Source organism: Notamacropus eugenii, chromosome 4 (genome assembly GCF_028372415.1).
Source record: "Notamacropus eugenii isolate mMacEug1 chromosome 4, mMacEug1.pri_v2, whole genome shotgun sequence".
In the NCBI taxonomy this organism is placed as follows: domain Eukaryota; kingdom Metazoa; phylum Chordata; class Mammalia; order Diprotodontia; family Macropodidae; genus Notamacropus; species Notamacropus eugenii.
In genome coordinates this window covers 300,430,726-300,451,330 of record NC_092875.1, presented here as the reverse complement: position 1 = coordinate 300,451,330, position 20,605 = coordinate 300,430,726, and the positions used below count along the sequence as shown (strand labels likewise).

At 35.0% G+C, this 20,605-nt stretch overlaps 1 pseudogene; it reads right to left on the bottom strand.

The window, feature by feature from the left end:
* Window positions 1–1,979: 1,979 nt before the first annotated feature.
* On the bottom strand, window positions 1,980–10,621 carry LOC140502522 (SMC5-SMC6 complex localization factor protein 2-like; annotated as a pseudogene).
* Between the last annotated feature and the right edge of the window lie 9,984 nt (window positions 10,622–20,605).

Below are 20,605 nucleotides of genomic sequence, written 5' to 3'. Positions count from 1 at the left end.
CATCAACTCCTGCCACTGATATTCACTACATGTGTGACCTCAGGCAATCCACCAAAATCTCTATGAGATTTGGTTCCCTCTGACAAATGAGAGGGATGGACCAGATTGCCTCTGAAGTCCCCTACTTTTGTATATTTATGATCTCAAGATATTTACATGTTGATTCCCTCATGTTTCTTAAGGGCAGATGTTACTTTGTGCCTTTGTTAAAGTCCCTGGAATAATGTTAAGTTATTAGTAAATGCTTGTTGTCTGATTTGACAAGTAAATTGAATGACTACTGTATTAAAATAGGACCCAAAACTTTCAGTAATGGAGTCCTGCATGCGCGATAATTTAACATATCATAACTTAGGTACTGAAGTCAAGCTACCTGAGTTAGAAATAAGACCTTCAGGCACCTTTCCATTTTCCTTTTTAAAAATTATATATTCAATAATTCTTTCTACTATAGATGTTGAAGTTTAAAAATATTTATTTTTTATGGTCATTATTAAATAAAAGTATAACAAAGTGTTTAAAAAGTCATGGGTCTGGCAGTTTATATGCTTTAAACTGAAGTAAAAAAGGACTATTAAAAAGGAGCCACTTAATAATCTATCCCTCCCTCGCTAAGCAATTCAATCCAGTCCCTTTAATGCACAAGATAAGAAAATATTTACATGCTCTAATTATGCAAAATCAAAGCAATATATATGCAGGAATTTTACACTTTACATAATGGTCAATGAGAAAAATATGAAACTTACAAAATTTCACATAGCATATCAAAAGAGAATTATACCTATCTTTTGATATATATCCAGCATTAGTGAGCCTCTTCCTTTTGCCCAAATCTAAATAAAGCCTTTCATTTTTTTCCATTACATTTCTAACAAAACCTACAAAAGGTAACAATAGAAATAAAAAAAAAATTCTTGCCAGATGACTTAATAAGGGGTGTGTGTGTGTGTGTGTGTGTGTGTGTGTGTGTGTGTGTGTGTGTGTGTAAAATGAGGGAGGGAAACTGAAGAACACATATTGGTCTCATTCCTAGGTGAATACGCAGAACCCCATTCTACAAAGAAGGCTGAACTTAGTGGCAGAGAATGCTAATTGCCTCAATGTTTAAAATAGGCTTGAGTCACTTAAACCACCTAATTTGTCATTGGTAATTCTCACAGAACATTTTTTTTTCCCCCTATTCTTTCATCTGTGGGGACCAAGCATGTTTTTTAAATGTAAAGAAAGAATTCTTGTCCCCCTCAATTTTTTGTTTGGATTATTCTGTTTATTACAGTCACTCAGGATAGAGCTGCATCACCCAAGTTAATAATTAAAAAAAAATCCATTTAGTTGACATTCAGTTTTAGGAGATGCTCATAAATAAACATTAAGGTATTTAAAAATCCTTTTAATTAAACCAAGAGTGTCAATAGTTTTTTACTATCAAAGATCCTCTTGCTCATCAGGACATTAATAGAAACATATCCTTTAACCAAAGGCTAACATTCCAGTATTTTAAACATTAAGCGCAGTCTCTGATTTTTCAAGTGGAATGAATTGTTCCCACGTCCATTCATCTTATATACCTTATAACCAATTACCATCCAGGGTTTTACAAAGGGACAGCAACATGTATGATCTTGACAAATCTACCCAAATTTCTTAACACTTCAATTCAGGCTTTGGGTCACTTTATAACATAAGATAAATTAGTAATTTGATGAGAAATTTTTTTAAAAAGTACACTAATACATATCACTGTATTATCTAACATGTTATGTTCCTAAAACAAGAACAAGGTTTCAGTTTTATCTTCTCCTTTGGAGGGATCAGACAATCCCATCCAAAATTTATACTTTATATTCTTTTGTAAAGTCTGGATTCAAATGGCACATTACTTGTTTTGTCTCCATGCAAATGTTTCTATGTAAGTTTGTATCTATATTTTCCATATTTTCAGAAAAAAATTCTTGTCCTGTTCAATTTCTCTTGCGTCAGCATTTTAACTGTTCCAAAAAAGAATCTGACACTCAGAAGTTATGGATCTTTCCCTTAATAGACTGAGAATTATGGCTCATTTTTTGCCACTGTCCATGTATTAAGGCAACTAAATCTATTACTTTTGTCCTATGGAAAATATCTTGTGTCTTCTCTGATGCACTTTCTGTGCTTCTCCAGAAAACCAAAGAGCTGCAGCAAATATTTTCTTCATCAAAAAGGGAAAGAATAGGAACTCACTTCACTGACTAAGTGAAGAAGCACATAGGTCAGATAATATATCTTTTGCTCAAGGTCCAGACCTAACCAGTCTTTGGTAAGGTTATGTTACTCTTCACCTGTTTTCTTTACTATGGTTTTCCTTAACAAATCAAAGCCTTCATTTGTATAAGGTACTGACAAAGAAGCAACATGTGCAGATCACTGGCTCTTGGAATATCTTCAAGTTTCTTATCCAGAAATTTACCAATAATCATTAGACTGAGATGCTGTCTCACCTGTCTTCCATACTCTGTCCAGCTGGGAACAAACTACACCAACCACAGAAGGCTGTGATGATTAATGAACAGCTCACTTAAAGCCATACAGAATTCAGGCATCTTTGTGTTCCAATCTCTAATGTTTTTCAACAGGTTTGTCAAGAGACTTTGAAAGTCCACTTGAACAATCTGTTTCAGATGATTTTCTAAACTCATTTTCAAGAACAGTAATAGCAACAAGATTATTTCTTGATCTGTGTAACCTTCTGTAAGCTTAAGTACATTAAAAATGGTAGTTTCTGGAAGACATGAAGCAATAGTTTCTGCTATTAGAATCTTTACTCTTTATTTCTTCAGATATGCTTTGTACCTCCAAATTAAAAATATCTTCATTAAAGACGGGCTCAAGATTCTGCACAGGAAATAAACATTTAATGCTAACTCCCATGTTGACAAAAACAATTGCTATATGAGACAGTGATGGGATCCAAGACCAAAATAATGAGCCACTAGTGGCATAATTTCTAATTGTTATATCTATGAATGTGAGACATCATTTGAAATAGTCACTTTAACACAGGTATAGGACACTACTTGTAGTGATAGGTGGTGCTGAGATATCCTCATGTTGTTTAAAAAATTTCTGTACTTTTCCTGATTTAAGAATAAGATCTTCAATAGCATTCTTTGGAATGAAATTGCAGTTCCTTAATTTAGTATATACTGATTGAAAAATTTTCCATAATTGAAAAGTGAAATATTTCTTCACCAAGATGGCAATCAGGAATAACATCAAGAGCAATGAAGAATTTCCTTATAAATTCTGTATGCTCTTCTTGGAGTTCTCTACTATCATCTGTATTTTCTGATTGTTCTGTTTCAGTTTGGGATTTTATCCCCTGACCTTTCACTGAATCTTCCTTTACCTTTTTCCCCCATTCATATGACATTGGAGGATTTTCATTCTCCTTTGCTAGGTGCTCTAAACTGTTCTCATAACACTGGTAATGAACACTTACTGAAACATTTGATGAAAATGCTCCAGGCTTTTCTGTAAGAACAAAAGATTTTTCTGGAGTTACAGGTTGACTGGAATTCAAAGACCTGATTTGTTGCAATGGTTTTAATACATCTTCATCATTTTCCAGGGTGCAATCTAATTTTTCCTCATCACTCTCAAAATAAACTTTTAGTTTAGTATTTTTTCCTGGTGTAACACTGGTGGAACTGAAATTTCCTAAGTTTTTACGTGAAGACCTTGAAATTCTTGGCCTGCACAAAACAACATCTCTAAATACAGCTGGAGGACCTTAGTAATACCGCTATTTTAAAAAGGCAAAGATTTACTAGATGTTTTCATAGAAGATGCATTAGCAAAATCTTTGAAATTCTTCTGTCTTCGTTTCTTCTTCCTGGGTGACACAGAAGAATATGTAACAGGTTCCTTAGGTAAGACGACTTCTCTCTCTTTTTCAGATGATGAAACAAAGCAAGATTTTGACATTTGATACCCCAGAAGATGAAGCACCTGAAGTAGCCTCCAATAAATCAGAATGTAATTTTTTTACTGATTGGTATCCATTTTCCTGCTTTGAAAGTGTGCTTTTTTTTTTTCTGGGATAATATTCTGCATATCCTGTTCTGGTCTTGATTTGATTTTTGTGTCTACATTACAGAATTTTGAGGAAAGGCTGCTTTCTCTGGAGAAAGTCTTTTCTGGAGGAATGACTGTATGCTTAGCTAGTTTCCGTCTCTTTTTCTTTCATCCTCTCTCCCTGCAACTGGATTTTAAAAACAATTGAAACTTAGACTCAACTGACTACTATTGAATTTTCACAGGACATCCTCAGTATTGGTACCTGGATATGTCATTTCTACCACTAATTTTGCTGGAATCTCAGGCTTTGGTGATGGAACCAAGTTCTTGGTATCTATAATTGTCTTTCTTTGATTTGTGCACTTAGCCTTCTCCCTAATATTTCCATGATTATATGATGACATTTTGATTGGAGATATTTATTGCTTCCTTAGATCCTTCATTTCATTTCTCAACAAACAATGATGTGAACTAGAAATAAGGAATTTTTCAACCACTAAAGACTGGGTTTTCTGCACCACAGGAAGTTGGTTTCTCTCAAAGGCATCTCTTTCACCTTATTACTCTAAATCCTCTCATCAAAGTCTCGGTAATAAGACTCTTGTTCAGTTGTGCAGTTGGCATAATTTTACACATATTTGGTTGCAGATGTTTTCTTTCAAATTGTCCTATACCCATATCTAATAATTTACCTCTTTCTTATTTATGATTTATCCTTTGTTGATAGTTGATACAAGTCTATTTTGCTTCGGGACTTGTTTGAAGCAATCTGTAAGTGACTAATTTCAAATACCTTAGCATCCAGATTCATAAAGGAAACATTATCTGAGGTTCAAGAAGACATAGACAGTAACACAATAGTGACAGGAGACTTCAATATCCCTCCATCAGATTTGGATAAGTCTGTAACTATGCCTTTCCTCACTCCTCCCTGAACCAGGCGAGGCTGCAGTGGGTCTCAAGGGGCAGCCTGAAACCAGGGCTGGGAAGGAGTCAGAGAATGGCCCAGGCAATATGCTGTCCAGCTTCATGTTCCTGTCGTCCTGTGAACCCTCTTGGAAGCCCAGTCGTCATGCTTTGGGGATGCCAGGTGACTGTTGAGGCAGTTGCTGGGGACTTTCAAGCCCCTTCTATCTTCACTACAGTTACCTTTAAGAGAGTTGATTCCTTTGATAGTCTTGACCATGTTCTTCCAAATGAATTTTACTATGATTTTTTCTAGCTACATGAAATAATTTATTTGGTAATTTGATTGGTATGCGATTGAATAAGTAAATGAAGAAGAATTATAATTTTTATTTTTTAGCTCAGCATACACATGAGCAATTAATATGCCTCCAATTATTTAAATCTGAATTTATTTGTAGGAAGTGTTTTGTAATTGTATTCATAAAGTTCCTTGGTTTGTTTTGGCAGGTAGACTTTAAAGTATTTTGCATTGTCAGCAATTATTTTAAATGGAATTTCTATTTTTATCTCTTGTTGTTGGATTTTGTTGTTAATATATAGACATGCTGATGATTCATGGGAATTTATTTTATACCCTACAACTTTGCTAAAGTTATTATTTCCACTAGTTTCCTAGCTGATTCTCTAGGGTTCTGTACGTATTCTGTTGTACCATCTGCAAAGATGATTCTATTCTAACTCCATCAGTTTCTTTTTCTTCTCCTATTCCTATAGCTAGCATTTCTAGAACAATAATGAATAATAGTGGTGATAATGGGTATGCTTGCTTCACCTCTGATGTTATTGTAAAGGTTTCTACTTAACTCTATTACAGGCAGTGTTTGTTGACGGTTTCAGATACTACTTATCATTTTAAGGCAAGCTCTATTTCTTCCTATACTTTCTAGTGCTTTTAATAGGAATGAGTGTTGTGTTTTGTCAAAGGCTTTTTCTGCATCTATTGAAATAATGATATAATTTTTGTTGTTTTTGATATTCATATAGTCAATGCAGCTAGTTTTCCTAATATTGAATCAACCCTACATTTCTGGTATAAATTTCACTTGATCATAGTGTATGATCATTGTTATGTGTTGCTGTAATCTCCTTGCTAGTATTTTATTTAATTTTTTACATCAATGATGAATATTGATTCATCAGGGAAATCAGTCTATAGTTTTATGACAATTCAGTTCCCTTTCAGAGGTCTATCATGTCTAACTTATCTAAAATTCTATTCACTTCCTTGTTTATTTTATGGTTAGATTTATCTAGTTCTGAGGGGGAAGCTTGAGGTCCCCTACTATTATAGTTCTATTGCCCATTTCCCTGTAACTCATTTAACTTTTCCTTTAAGAATTTGCATGCTATGGCATTTAGTGCAAAGGTGCTTAATATTGGAATTATTTCATTGTTTATGGTATCATTTAGCAAAATATAGCTTCTCTATTTATCTCTTTTAATTAGATCTATTTTTGCTTTCACTTTGAGATCACAATTGCTACCTCAGCTTTGTTTTTCTTCACCTCTGCTGAAGATTGTGTTCTGGCCCCTTATTTTTATTTTGTTTATCTCTGTTTCAATTTTATGTATTTTCAACAACATTTTGTTTTTTTTTCAATGCACTCTATTATCTGCTTCCATTTTATGGATGAGTTTATCTCATACACATTCACAATTATGATTATTAGCTATTAATTTTCCTCCAGCCTATTCTCTCTCTCTCTCTCTCTCTCTCTCTCTCTCTCTCTCTCTCTCTCTCTCTCTCTCTCTCTCTCCTGTCACTCCTCTAAAATTTGTTTTCTTGTGACCGTTACTTCCCTTAATCAGCCCTGCTTTCTATCAGTCCTACTCCCCTTCTCTTATCCTCTTCTACTACTACTTCCCTATAGGGTAAGATACATTCTCATATCCAACTGAATGTGTATGTTATTCACTCTTTGAGTCAATCCCAGTGGAAGTAAGGTTCAAGCATTGTCTGCCACCTCTCTCATCTCCCTTCTACTATAAAAGTTCTTCCTTTCATTCCTGTTTTTATTTTGAGAAACTTCCCCCATTCTTCCTTGCCCTTTTCCCTTCTCTCAGTTCATTATTCTCAAACCTTAATTTTTTGGAAATCATCCCATAATAATCAATTCATACCTATGTCTATATACATACCTTCTAAATGCCTTAATAATGATAAAGGTTTTAGGAGTTAGAATTGTCATCTTTCCAGGAATATAAACAATTTAACAATATTAAATAGCTTATGATTTATTATTTCACCGTTTATATTTTTATGCTTCTCTTGAGGCATGTATTTGTAAGTCAGATTTTCTATTCAGCTCTGATCTTTTCATTGGGAATTCTTGAAAGTCCTCTAGTTCATTAAATGTCATCTCCCATTCCCACTCCCACTTCCTAGAAGGAACTTGCTCATTTTTGCTGGGTGAATGATTCTTAGTTGTAATCCTACCTCCTTTGCCTTCTGGAGTATCACATACCAAGTGCTCAGATACTTTAATGTGTTAGCTGCTAAATTCTATGTGATCCTAACTGTGAGTCCATGATATTTGAATTTTTTTTCCTGGCTTACATCAATTCATAACAACCATCTAACAATGTTTCAGGGGATTGGGAGTTGCAGTGATGAAACATGTAGTGGTATCAATAAATCCACAATTCCTTTTGAGTATTGAAGTTGTGTGATTACAATTGAAGATTAATTTCATGCTGATGGATTTTTCAGACATCAAATGCCTAAAGACTCTCTACTAGGAAATAAAGACATTGTGATACACACAGAAAAACTTAACAGATTTAGTACATGGCTCAAATTTTTTCTTTTTTCCCAACTTCTGTTTTTATACTAATGTACTTCACCATACTTATTGATTGACTCTTAGATACCCTAACCACTCAGTGCTTCAGTCCTTTCATTCCCAGGAACTATTTCTCCACCCCACCTCAGTCATGTGCATATACTTAATCCTGCCATCACCCATAAATGTATCATAGCTATGTTCAATAATTCCAAATTCTTTTTAATCTAACCATAGCCTTCTTTTTTTCACATATTCCTTTGCCTTCCCTTTTCATCTACCCCATGACCTCTAATGCCTTGACTTCTCCTTTCTCTTCCATCAGATTCTCTGCACTAACCACTCTCCTCTTTTCCCCATCTTGATCACTTGGTGAATCAATTCAGCTTTGCATTTTCCTCCTCTCTTGAATTCCTGGCTACCCTATCATATTGCTGATCACTCCCACCAAGCCTCAGATTTGAATCACTCCCACCATTTACCACCTTCTGTCCAATATACAAACTGCTAAACAAAATTAGAGGAAATTATTGACACATTCTGACTGGTTCCGTAACAAATTTATGTTACATAACCTTTATGCAGTCTTTGTTGCTGCTAGGCAATCCTCCCATACTTCCCTTAGCTACTCTATCTATCCTACTCTTCAGATAGACTTTTCCAAAACTTTTTGTTCCACCACAGGTCTCTAATGGCTCCCTCCATCCGTCTCTCAGTTGAGATCCTTGCCTCATATTTCATAGAAAAAAATTGATACCATTCACCATAAGCTTCTTCTTCTTCTTCCCCGTTCTTCATCTCCTGTAATGCAGATACCTTTTGCCACTATCTCCTCCCTCATCTCTGCCTAAGATGATGAAATGGCCTTACTCTTGACCAAGGAAAATACCTCTAATTGTTCAAGTGATTCCCTCCTGTCTCTACCAACAGATTGCCCCTTCTTATCCTCCCAAATTTTTCACTTATTTTCAACCTCTCTTGTCAACTACCTCATTCCCTACTATCTACAAATATGCTCATGTCTCTCTCATCCCCCTAAATGATGGATCTTTCTATCCTCACTATCATAGTATATCTCTTCTGTCTTTTGTAGTTGAACTCTTCCAAAAAAGCTGTCATACGTGCCTGTACTTGAGAAAAAGTACTCTTTTCTTGACTTTTTACAGCCTAGCTTCAAATCTTATCCATACACTAAAAGTGTTCTCTCTAAAGTTGTCAATGATCTTTTGGTTGCCAAATCCAAAGGCCTTTTTTTTTTTTAAATTTTGTAATGTTTAACAATCACTGCCATACAATTGCGATTTTATCCCTCCCCACCTACTCCCCACTACCCCCCTCCCTCCCCACGACTGCACACAATTCTGTATAGATTCTACACATACCTTCCTATTGAGTACATTTTCACTATAGTCATGCTATGTAGTCAGACTAAGATAAATGAAAGAAATCTTACAACAAATCAGAACATGATACACAAACACATACACATACACAAACATGATCTGCTACAATATGTGAGTGACTTCCATATTTCTCTCTCTGAGTGTGGCAGGCATTTTGCCTTGAGATCCACCATTGGGATTTTTTTTTTTTTTTTGGTAAGAAGTTCTTGTGTTATTACAAAAATCTAAGTCTACCAGAAAAAACTCTCACACACTGTGGTTGCTGCTGTGCACAAAGTTCTCCTGGTTCTGCTCCTTTCACTCAGCATCAGGTCATATAAGTCCTTCCAGGCCTCTCTGAAGTCCTCTTGTTCATCATTTCTTATGGCACAATAGTACTCCATTACATTCATATACCATAATTTATTCAGCCATTCCCCAATTCATGGACATCCCCTTGACTTCCAGTTTTTGGCAACTACATAGAGTGCTGCTATAAATATTTTTGTACATGTGGGACCCTTTCCCATTTTTATGATCTCTTGGGGATATAGTCCTTGTAGCGATATTGCTGGGTCAAAGGGTATGCACATTTTTGTAGCCCTTTGGGCATAGTTCCAAATTGCTCTCCAGAATGATTGGATGCGCTCGCAGCTCCACCAACAATGAATTAGTGTTCCAACTTTCCCACATCCTCTCCAGCATTTATCATTTTCTTGTTCTGTCATGTTTGCCAATCTTAAAGGTGTGATGTGGTACCTCAGAGTTGTTTTGATTTGCATCTTCTCTAACCAATAGTGATTTAGAGCATTTTTTTCATATGATTATAGATAGCTTTAATTTCTTCCTCTGAAAATTGCCTGTTCATATCCTTTGACCATTTATCAACTGGGGAACCAAAGGTCTTTTAAAAAAAATCTAAAATTTAGATTTATTATCCAAGTTCTATTCCCCCACACAGGCCTCTTTTTAATACTCATTTTGTGTTCAGACTATATGCTAAACACTTTACTAGAATAAGAGAATCATAGAGTCCCATAGAAGGGGACTTCTGTAGAAGGGACCTTATTAATGTAACTTTTCTCTGAAGCTGGAATGAAACAATTCAGCAGCTCTCTTCTTCATGAAGCCTATCCTGATATCCCCCAGTTATTAACATTCTGTCTCCTTTATATTACATTTTATATATATACATACATATGTATATATATGTACACACACATATATATGTATGTATGTGTATATATATACATATATATACATATATATGTGTATATATATATATATATATATATATATATATATATATATATATATATATATATATATATATATATATATCAGGTTTTTTGTAATAGCCTTTTCTGAATTCTCATTCACCTTGACTCTGCAGTCTTTGACTTTGTCCATCAGCCTTTCCACCTTCATGCTCCCTTCTTTGTAGGTTTTCAGAACACCACTCTCTCTTGGTTCTCCTCCTACCTATCTGACCCATTCCTTCTGTCTCTTTTGCTGGATCCTCTTTCATATCACATCTTCTAATTATAGGCATCCCTCAGGGTTCTTGCTTGGTCCCTATCCTCTTCTTCCTGTATACTAAACTACTTCTTTATCTCATCAGCTTTTATGGATTTAATTACCATCTCCATGATAATAATTCTTTTCCCTGCTTTCCTTTGTCCCATCTACTGACCTTCTTGCCTTTCTTTAAGTCCCAGTTAATATCTCATCTTTTATTGAAAGCCTGCCCCAATTCCTCTAAATTTTACTGTCTTTTTTCTATTAATTATTTCCTATTTATTTTGTATATATCTTGCTTTGTATATATTTGTTTGTATATTGTTTTTCCTATTAGGTTGTTAGCTCATTGAGGACATAAACTGTTTTCTTCTTTTTTTGTATGTCAAATGCTTAGCATAGATCCTGGCACACAGTAGGTGCTTAATAAATTTTTATTAACTGTTACATACCACGATATGAAATGCCTAAAATTTGAGGTAATGACATTTTTGTTGTCTTTGAACACCTGGCAACTATTTTATTTTCATCTTAGAGGAGAACCCGTGAACAAGGCTTTCATTTAGCTTGAATTTCTTTGTTGTCTTTGCTGTTATTTTCTAGGTCCATTTGTAGAAAAAATGCCAAGGTCTTTATACTGTTCAGTTATCTTAGAGGTATTTTCATTTACCAGTATTTGGATGAGAATCTTGCATTTAAAGTACCAATAGAGAAGTTAGCATTTAGAAATAGTGTAAAAGCTGCACGATTTTCAGTACCCCAGATTTCTTTTGTTCTACTCCAACACCATCGTTGCAGAAACAGTAGGAGGTTACAAATGATTGAGCAACATTTTCTTTTTTTCAAAGTTTTCCAGAGCCAAAGAATTCATTGTCAAGCCTGTGGCCATACTATAATTCTACTCTACATGCTTTGAAAGAGTGATCTTCAGATAGTACAGTGATTGTCAAGACCATATTTAGAGCCTTCCTAGCATGGTAGAACTGCTGGAGTTGATATTCCAGTGGCCCAACCTTCAAAAACCTAGGGTCAGCTACATACCCAAAGAGGCACCAGAGCTAAATATATTACACAGACACTTTGAAAGTCAGAGCTGTCAAAACTGAGTAAAGTTTCTCCTGCCTCATTTTTACATGATACTACTCTGTGAAGCAAATACAGATAGAAGTGTTAGAGAGAGATACAGAGAGAGAGAAAGAGAGAGAGAGAGAGAGACAGAGACAGAGACAGAGACAGAGACAGAGAGACAGAGAGAGACGGAGAGAGAGACAGAGACAAAGACAAGGAGAGAGAGAGGCTAATCTAGGAAGTTTAAGTTAAAGACAGGTATATATTAAAATAATAGAAAATAATTGTGTGCTACAATAAAAAAAGGCTGAACTTAGACATTAGCCTTAAGAATATAAAGATCAGAAACTGGAATGAGCTATCAATAGAAATCATGAGATCATCTCTTTGCTTTTAGAAAAAAGATGAATAATTAACTAGTATGTGGTTATATAAATATTCACAAGTAATTGATGAACTTTGGAGAACTTGTTGAAAGTTGCTCATCTAAATGTGAAGTTAATGCTTTGATTTGAAACTAAAATAAATTAAGAGGATTTATGCATGTTTAATGTGAAGAAGACTTTTCTTTCTCTTGACCATTTCACAAAATGTCTTTCCCTTAATCTTCCTTAGTATCTCTTTATTTCATCATTGAGCAGATACAAACATCTAATTAAAATTTATTGATGTTACAAGTGTGTGCTTTCTTATGTTTGTGGCTCATTTTTGTCTCTTTCCCCTTTCCTTGCCACCCCAGTATTGCACAATTCAACAATATAACTCATAAAATAATACATCCTTCCAAACTACCTTGATTCCTAATGTACTTTGAAACAAACCACTTTCATAAACATTTGAAAGTATTTCCTTAAATTAGAGCTCATCATGTTTGTATTTCACTTTTCTAATACTTCTAATTAAAACTAAAATGGGATATCTTGGGCAGCTAGGTGGATAGAGCACCAGTGCAGGAGTCAGGAGGACCTGAGTTCAAATCTCACCTCAGACACTTGACACTCACTAGCTGTGTGACTTTGGGTAAGTCACTTAACCCCAATTGCCTCATCCTGAGTCATCTCCAGTCATCCTGATGAATATCTGGTCACTGGATTCAGATGACTCTGGAGGAGAAGTGAGGCTGGTGACATGCACAGCTCTCCCTCACTCAGAGCAAGTCATGCCATCATTTCTGTGATGGCATGGTCTTCTTCGGCAATGAAAAATGAACACACACAAAATGGAATATCTGCAAATCCAAACCAAGAATATGTTATGTAGGCAACTATCTCAACTTTATTCAAGATGTGAAACTGAATGATTACCATATATATGTATATAATGGTTATGAAATTTGATGGGATATTCCAAGCAAGGGATGGAGGACACAGCAAATTTAATATGGCAACCCAAACAGAATTCATTGTCAGTTTACAGATTTTAAACCATCCTATTTTTCTGATATTGTTTCAGTTTTTAGTTTGGATTAATTGTTTTAGATCCATCAGTAAAATAGATTATTTTAAAATGTTAGGATTGCTTATATTTTAAAATATTGTCATAGAATAAATGAATATTTAGGCCATAGGAACATGTTTAATTTAAAAAAAAAAAGCAACAATAAGCATTTTTCTCTTCTTGTGGTCCTAGCTTGGTTATTTCATCTTTTTTCAAAAGAAAGTAGAGTCATGGAGAAGTGAGTTATGGTGTGTTGCTTTGTGCATGCCATAAACATATGATTTGTGACATGTTTATGAAAGTCAGGAACTCTCCTATTAAAAAGAAAACATCCATTCCCTGCTGCAAGTACATTTCTTCTAGCCTCAAAAGAAATAAAAACTTAGCCCCAAATCACATTTCTCCTAGTAGCTTTTTTCATTGCTAATCAAGATGAGGTGAATTTATAATTGCCCTACACCCTTATTCCAGCTAGTGGTGCTGTGCACCAAAGACTAAGCCTTGGTTAGTGCAATATTTAAACAAGTTTATATTGGCTGTTGTCTATGGGCAGAATTCTTGGTTGCATAGAGTGGGACCGGGGTTCTGAATAAATGTTAAATGCAGTGTAAGCACTAATAATTCATTCATCTTTTACAGCATCTTTCCTTTAAGAATTTCCAGTGTGATATATCTATCACATTGTGAATATATGTGTGTATATATATATATATATATATATATATATATATATATATATATATATATATATATATAGTGTACACATATGTATGTGTGCATACACATACTAATACACATGTATGCAGATAGATATAGTCTTGGTTGAGGAAAATGACAATAATGACAGATACAGATATTATATATATACACACATATATATGCATGCATATACAAATCTATATGTAGGTGTGTGTATATATATGTACATGTATACACATACACAGATGTGTATCAGATATACACATATATGGGTATCAAATATGTCATTTCTCTCAACCAAGATCTTTAGTATATTTTAGATTTCTTTTAAAAAGACTGTGAAGATTTTAGTCATTTTCAGTAAAGTATGCTTAGAAGCAGGGAAATTGAATAAAGCCTCACTACCACAGTTCCTAGGACTGAATTTTATTTTATTTTTTTTTTGGTACACCAACTTGCAGGCAGAAAATAAAGTCGTCAAAAAATACAGAAGCCTTGGAGTTCAGACCTTTAACACAGACTCTTCATTCATTTCCTGACCAGGACTCGTTTCTATGTCCCTTGATTTCCCTCAATCAAGGCATATGGTGGAAAACAGAAGAAAGTTATAGTGAGTCTTTGCTCTATTGAGAGAGAGCCCTTTCCTTATTGACAACAAAGTATAGCAGGGCTGTTTAATAGTTCCAGTTGAATTCAGCTGAATTTAGGCTGTCATATCTAAGGTCACAAGGAACCTGGATTTCATACCCAACTGCTTTCTTTTCTTCTAGGCAAGAGTTTTCAAGAGTTTTTGAGTGTACATGATGGAAATGTTCCCAATGATTTAATGTGAGTAGGTAAAACTCAAATCTAGCTATATAGTTTGGCAACAGTTACTAATATACTACTAAACTACTACATTACTAAATATCAATTAATTACTAAATTTGACCAGTGTAGTCTATTTATCTGAACTCATTCTGAAGAGACAATCACATTGGGTCTGTTTTATATTCATGACTGTCTTCTGAAAGCATATTGAGAGGAACTTTAAAGGAACAATAAAGTATTATGGGACAGTCAAAGAATATGAAAATCGTTTACCAAATTTCCTCAACCCTCCAAAGATGTTTAGTATCAAAACAGATCTAATGTGGCTATAAATTCTACAATCAAACAGAAAGTAACCAAAATGTCATTAAGAAAAAGTGCATGTGCTTTGGGAAACATATAGATGTCATAACATCAATCTACATAAATTTTCAGAAGATCTACAGAACTGTGATATACTTTGCTGTTCTAGACAAATACAAACGTTTCACCTACCACAGTTATCATATCTAGATACCTCAAGAGTTTAATGAAGATCATCTATGAAACAAATCTAATATAAAATGGGAAGACAAAATTTCCTACAGTGAAAGCTTGGAAATATGACCTCAATGCCACTGGCTTTATCTACAGCAATCAATTCATTGGGCAGAAACTATTTGGAGGTCCCATGATAGTTGAGCACTTTAAGAATTCTTCATACTTAGTCTATGGAATTAAAGCAAGAGAGGCAGAAGGAACAGTTGAAGAAAGATGGTCATTCATTCAGTAGCTCATTCATTCATAATCCTCCAGTGAGCTAAACTCAGGTGAACTGCTGGCAAATGTTTAACATTTGGCTCTCCAGGACAAAAAAAAGTGCACAATGATATATTTTTAAAATTTAAATTTGAATTATTACCATTCTCATCTATACAATCATCAAAATAGCAAATCAAATCTCAGTTTGGAGCTCATGATGAATTTTGAGGCAAGTACTTACTCTCACTAAAAAATTAACAATCAGCTCAGTTTTAGCTGGTTCCAGCTCGTCACTGACTAGGCTCCAGAAGGAGGGGAATTTTCCAGTAACATCCAAAGTTTCTCACACATACTAGTTAAATCAATGTTGAATAAAAACAACTAATCAGTGATATTGCTGGGGGAATTTTGACTCTTTTTGAAAAAAAGTATTAGGAATTCAGGAAGGAAAGAGACACAATTTTATACCACCAACATTATACTAGTTGGGGTTGAAGCTAAGAAAAAAAGAAAACATATCATTCACAAGTATTCAGTGTAGAAAGAATGGCTCATCATGTAAAGAGATTAAATCAATTCAAATAAAGATAAATCAGCTATGAATAAATAGGAATGCCTAGATACATAACTATTCACATGCTTATTTTTACCAAAATATATTACCTTAAATGTATGTGTGCTTTGTTTTGTGATGCTGGCATATTATTTAAAATACCTTATAAAACTGTAACAGCTTATTGTATATTTATTAACATTAACTTAAAAGTAACAACACATTTATTTGATATAGGTTTAAAAAGTACTTTCATTGCAAGAAAGTGGTGTGAGTGCTTACTACCTCACTTCAACGATAAGGAAAATGAGGTTTGATGAGGGTAAAATAATTTCCCATTGCAAAATAGATACTGAGCATTCGAATTAGAATTCATACCCATATCTCCCGGCCCTGTACCAAGTAATCTCTCCATCATACCATGTTATGTTGTCCCTAAAGTTAGGAACTATCATAGGTAAACATGAAGTTGTCTTTCATCATTTGCTTTTCATGTTATAATAATAGCATTAATATTTTTAAAAACTACATTATTTGTAAAAGTATAGAAATGAAGTATTCTTAAATGGGCTTTAGCTAGTGTGAAAAATGGGATCTAACACATTAGGCTAACTAATGAAAACTTTGTGAAAGTGTTAGAGTAGTTATTTAAAAGAAAATGTTTGTATCTTTCAGTGTCAGTCACCAGGAAAGTACTTTCACACCAGCTGCCCTTATCATTGAATAGATAAGAAATAGGAAGTCCCTTGGATATGACTTTAAACTTCTCTAAGGGTTCAGTGAAAAAGAAAGTTCAGGAGACTGAAAGCAAGACATCCTTGGCTCTCTCTGTCTGTTCAATGTTTCCAAGTCATTATCACAACAGAAGTGAATATAGCTTCAGACCTAAGGATGTACTAAGGATATAAGAGGGGTTGAGAGCTCTCACCATTTGCTTTGCTAAAATGACCCTTTTTCCTCTCCCTGGCCCTGGTTCTACAAGTCCAGAATAACACTTATTCCTTGTCCCTGGGTCAGGGAGGCAATCTACGCTTACATTACCAGCTGAGTCATCAAATCACACAGCCCTCAGAAAGAAATTTTTGTTGTTTGTTTAGGAGAGGAAATATATTTGTAGACAAAAGCCATTTATAGGAAAACCTCCATGTCCTGAAAATTCAGGAGAAATATTCAAGGGCTATAAACAGCCAAGTAAAGCAGTCTTTTTTAAAGTCTCATTTCAGAGGAAATAAAATAACAATATAAAAATAAAAGCATAATGGGCAGTCTTAGGCTGTGAGACAAGGAGTTTTGATTCTGTTTTCTTACCACACTGTTCTGTGGCTCTGAGAATCTCCTTGCAGTACCTTCAAGGCTGCTGCATATAAAGTTGCTGCCTTGGACTCTTTTCACTATTTCTATAAAATAGCTCAAGACATTTTAAATGTATCCAATGCTAAAGAAAGACCCCAAGGAGGAAGCTTCTTGTGTTCCAAACCCACTCTGAATGTCTTCTATTACCCCCTGTTAGAATCTTGTACCGCAATCATTCAGTTGAATTGGAAAGAAATTTTGTGCTTAAACGCTGCTCTGCCGTGTTAAGAGCGGACAGCCAAGCTGAATTACTTCTCCTAGCCAAGCCTGTTTTCTAGCCTGATACACGGTGACACAGCCTGCTCCCTAAATCACCCCAGCTTTAATCTCCCAGTTCTGCTGAAGTGACTGGGTTGACGAGAGCCTAAATCCTTGCAAATATGCCACTGCTGGACTCTGTTCAGCTGGAAAAGCTACCAGGGAACAACCACTGGGAATGGGTTTTGCTTATATGGGAAGCACTCCCAGCCACTGCTTTAACTTCAGTGACCTTATTCTCCCACACTTAAGTTTAGTGAGGAACTTGGCGAGTCAGGAGAAAAAGGGAAAAGGGGGAAAAAGCAGTTTTCAGAATTTTGGTTGGCAAGGCTGTGAGCTACTGAGAGCATTTGAATCCCAGGGAAAGAGGCCAATTGTGATTACTGAGGCACATTCCTTCTTCTCTGTAAATAGCATGCTTTATCCTACACATGTCCTTTGTCAGGATATTCTCTCTGGTGATAAGTACACCTGCTCATGAGTAGCTGCTTTTATTTCTCTCAAAAATACTGGAAATGCATCAAGAGTTACATTTCAAAAGGGCCTCTGCCCCATAGTCAGGCTTCTTTCTTACTGTTGAAGGTTGGATGCTGGCTTCTGGTTAGCTTAATTGTTGGCCTGCCGACTTCCAACAGTTCTCATTCTGCCCACAGTGAAATGTAAAACCTCCAAAGGAAGCTAGCACATATGGATAGGAATGATTCTGATTTCCTGCCTGTCAGCACTATGGTGAGGTAGAAGCCAAGTGAAGCTTTATTTCTTCCTTGACTTTAACTCCTAACTGGCTGGTTATCCCATTTTACAGATAAAGAAACTGAGACACAATGAAAAGAAACAAGAGCAGGGATTTTTAAGCATTTTTTCGTCATGGACCCATTTGGTAATCTGGTGAATTCTATGGAACCCTTCTCAGAATACTATTCTATTCCATTATATTAAAATGCACTAATAAAACATATTTTTTAAAAGTTCATGAACCCCAAATTAACAGTTCCTGTAATAAAGCAAGCGACTGAAATTACAAGCAGTAAGATGCAGTGAAGAATGCCTTAGAATTGGATACAAAATCTGAATGTGAATATCTGCTCTGTTACTTACTTCTAATGGGACCTTAGGAAACTTACTTATCATCCTCAGTTTCCACATCAATAAAATGAGATGGTTGCATCTTATAAGCTTGGAAATCCCTTCAAGATCTATTTCTATGATCTTATGATACTGGATGGGTCTAGTTCAGACTCTGACATTACCTGAGTGACCTAAATTCCTTAATAATGTCTCTGGGGCTTAATTTCTTCATTATCTGTGAAATAGGGGTAATAGGTGAATTGATTGAACAGATGGTATTTAAGGTATTTAAGTTCCCTCACAACTCTAAATCTATTTCAGTCATGGAGTTTTCTAGGATCAAAAATTCTTAGAATGCTGATACACTATCTAGTCCAATCTCTTCAGTGTAATCTTCTACATAGAAGGAAACAAAAGACCTTGATAGGAAAATTTGGAAGGGCACTCATTTGAGATTAAGAATGCCTCAATTTGGTTTCTGCTTCTGTTATTGTTGCTGGTCATTCATTCTTGAAGAGGACCAATGTCATCGTGAAGATGACTTTCCACCTCTGACTCATATTTATGTGAATTTGGCCAAGATCCTTAATGTTCCCAAACCACAGTTTCCTCATTTGTAAAATGATGGAATTGGATTAAATTTCTTCTAAGGTCTCTCAGAGTTGTAAATACTCAGTCTTTTAATTATTCAAGGTTAAACAAATAGTGAGTGCCCAAATAAGTACCAGCCAAGTGTTCTAATGTGCACTAAGTACAGTTATAATGGTGTCAATCTCCCTCCAAAATCCAAGAACTATATTTGGTACTATACTCAGGATGGGGATACTCTCTCAAATTAGTTTTTGTGCCTTAGTTACGTGTAGAATCACAACACTTTACAAATGAAATTTGTACTTACTCTTATCTTTGAAAGAAATAACTTTCTAAACTCTCATTCATTACAAAATGAATTGAGAAAATTAGAATGCATCCAGATTATTTTCAATCCAGAGAAAGAAAGGGGAGAGATTTTTCAGAAAAATAGGGAGATTCAAAGACTGATTTTGAGAGAGACAGGGAAAGAGAGAGCGAGAGAGAGTGAGAGTGAGAGCGAGAGAGAAAGAGAGAGAGAGAGAGAGAGAGAGAGAGTATTTATTTCTTTATAGCAGTCCATTTCTTTATGTTGCCATGTTATACAAATGGCCACTAACCCATCTTTGTAAAGAACTCATAATATCATTTATTTTTGTGAAGGGTTGCAGGCACCAGCTTCTTGCTTCATTATTCTATTAGGAAAGACCTGTTCATATGCATATATAACTCACATTGGATATGTCAAAATGTGATAAGTTAGGGCTAATTGATTTCACCCTCAGATTAGTCACATGGCAATCAAAGCTTTATCCCTAGTCTTTCCTGTAGGTGAAGTAATATCACATTAGTATGAGAGTCAATGCTATGTCATAGTTTTCAAATAGTAATCTGAACACCTAATATTTGGCATTAACTGAGTGCTACAGCTCTTCAGTGTGGCAGCTAACCAATTACAAAAAGATTTAGATCTTCAAATGTTGCAGGACAAATGTGTCTTAGAACACTCTCCAATCTCCAGTAAAAATTAACCCTTGCTCTTTCCTGAAACACATCCACCTTGTTTACTTCCAATACACATTCTAATTTCTACTCACAGAGGAGAAAATGGGATTCTCTGAACACAATGGAACAACAAACACTGATAAGAAAAGAAAAAAAAATGACCAGCCTGGCATGTAATATGCTCTTCCTCTCTGTATATATCCTATGTGGATGGAGATGATTTGATTTGCTTTCCATATCAAAAGCAATATCTTTCCTAAGGCAATATTAGAATAGTTTTTAATGATAGCGGACTGTGCAGTGATGACTTTTTTATATAAATTTAATGATTT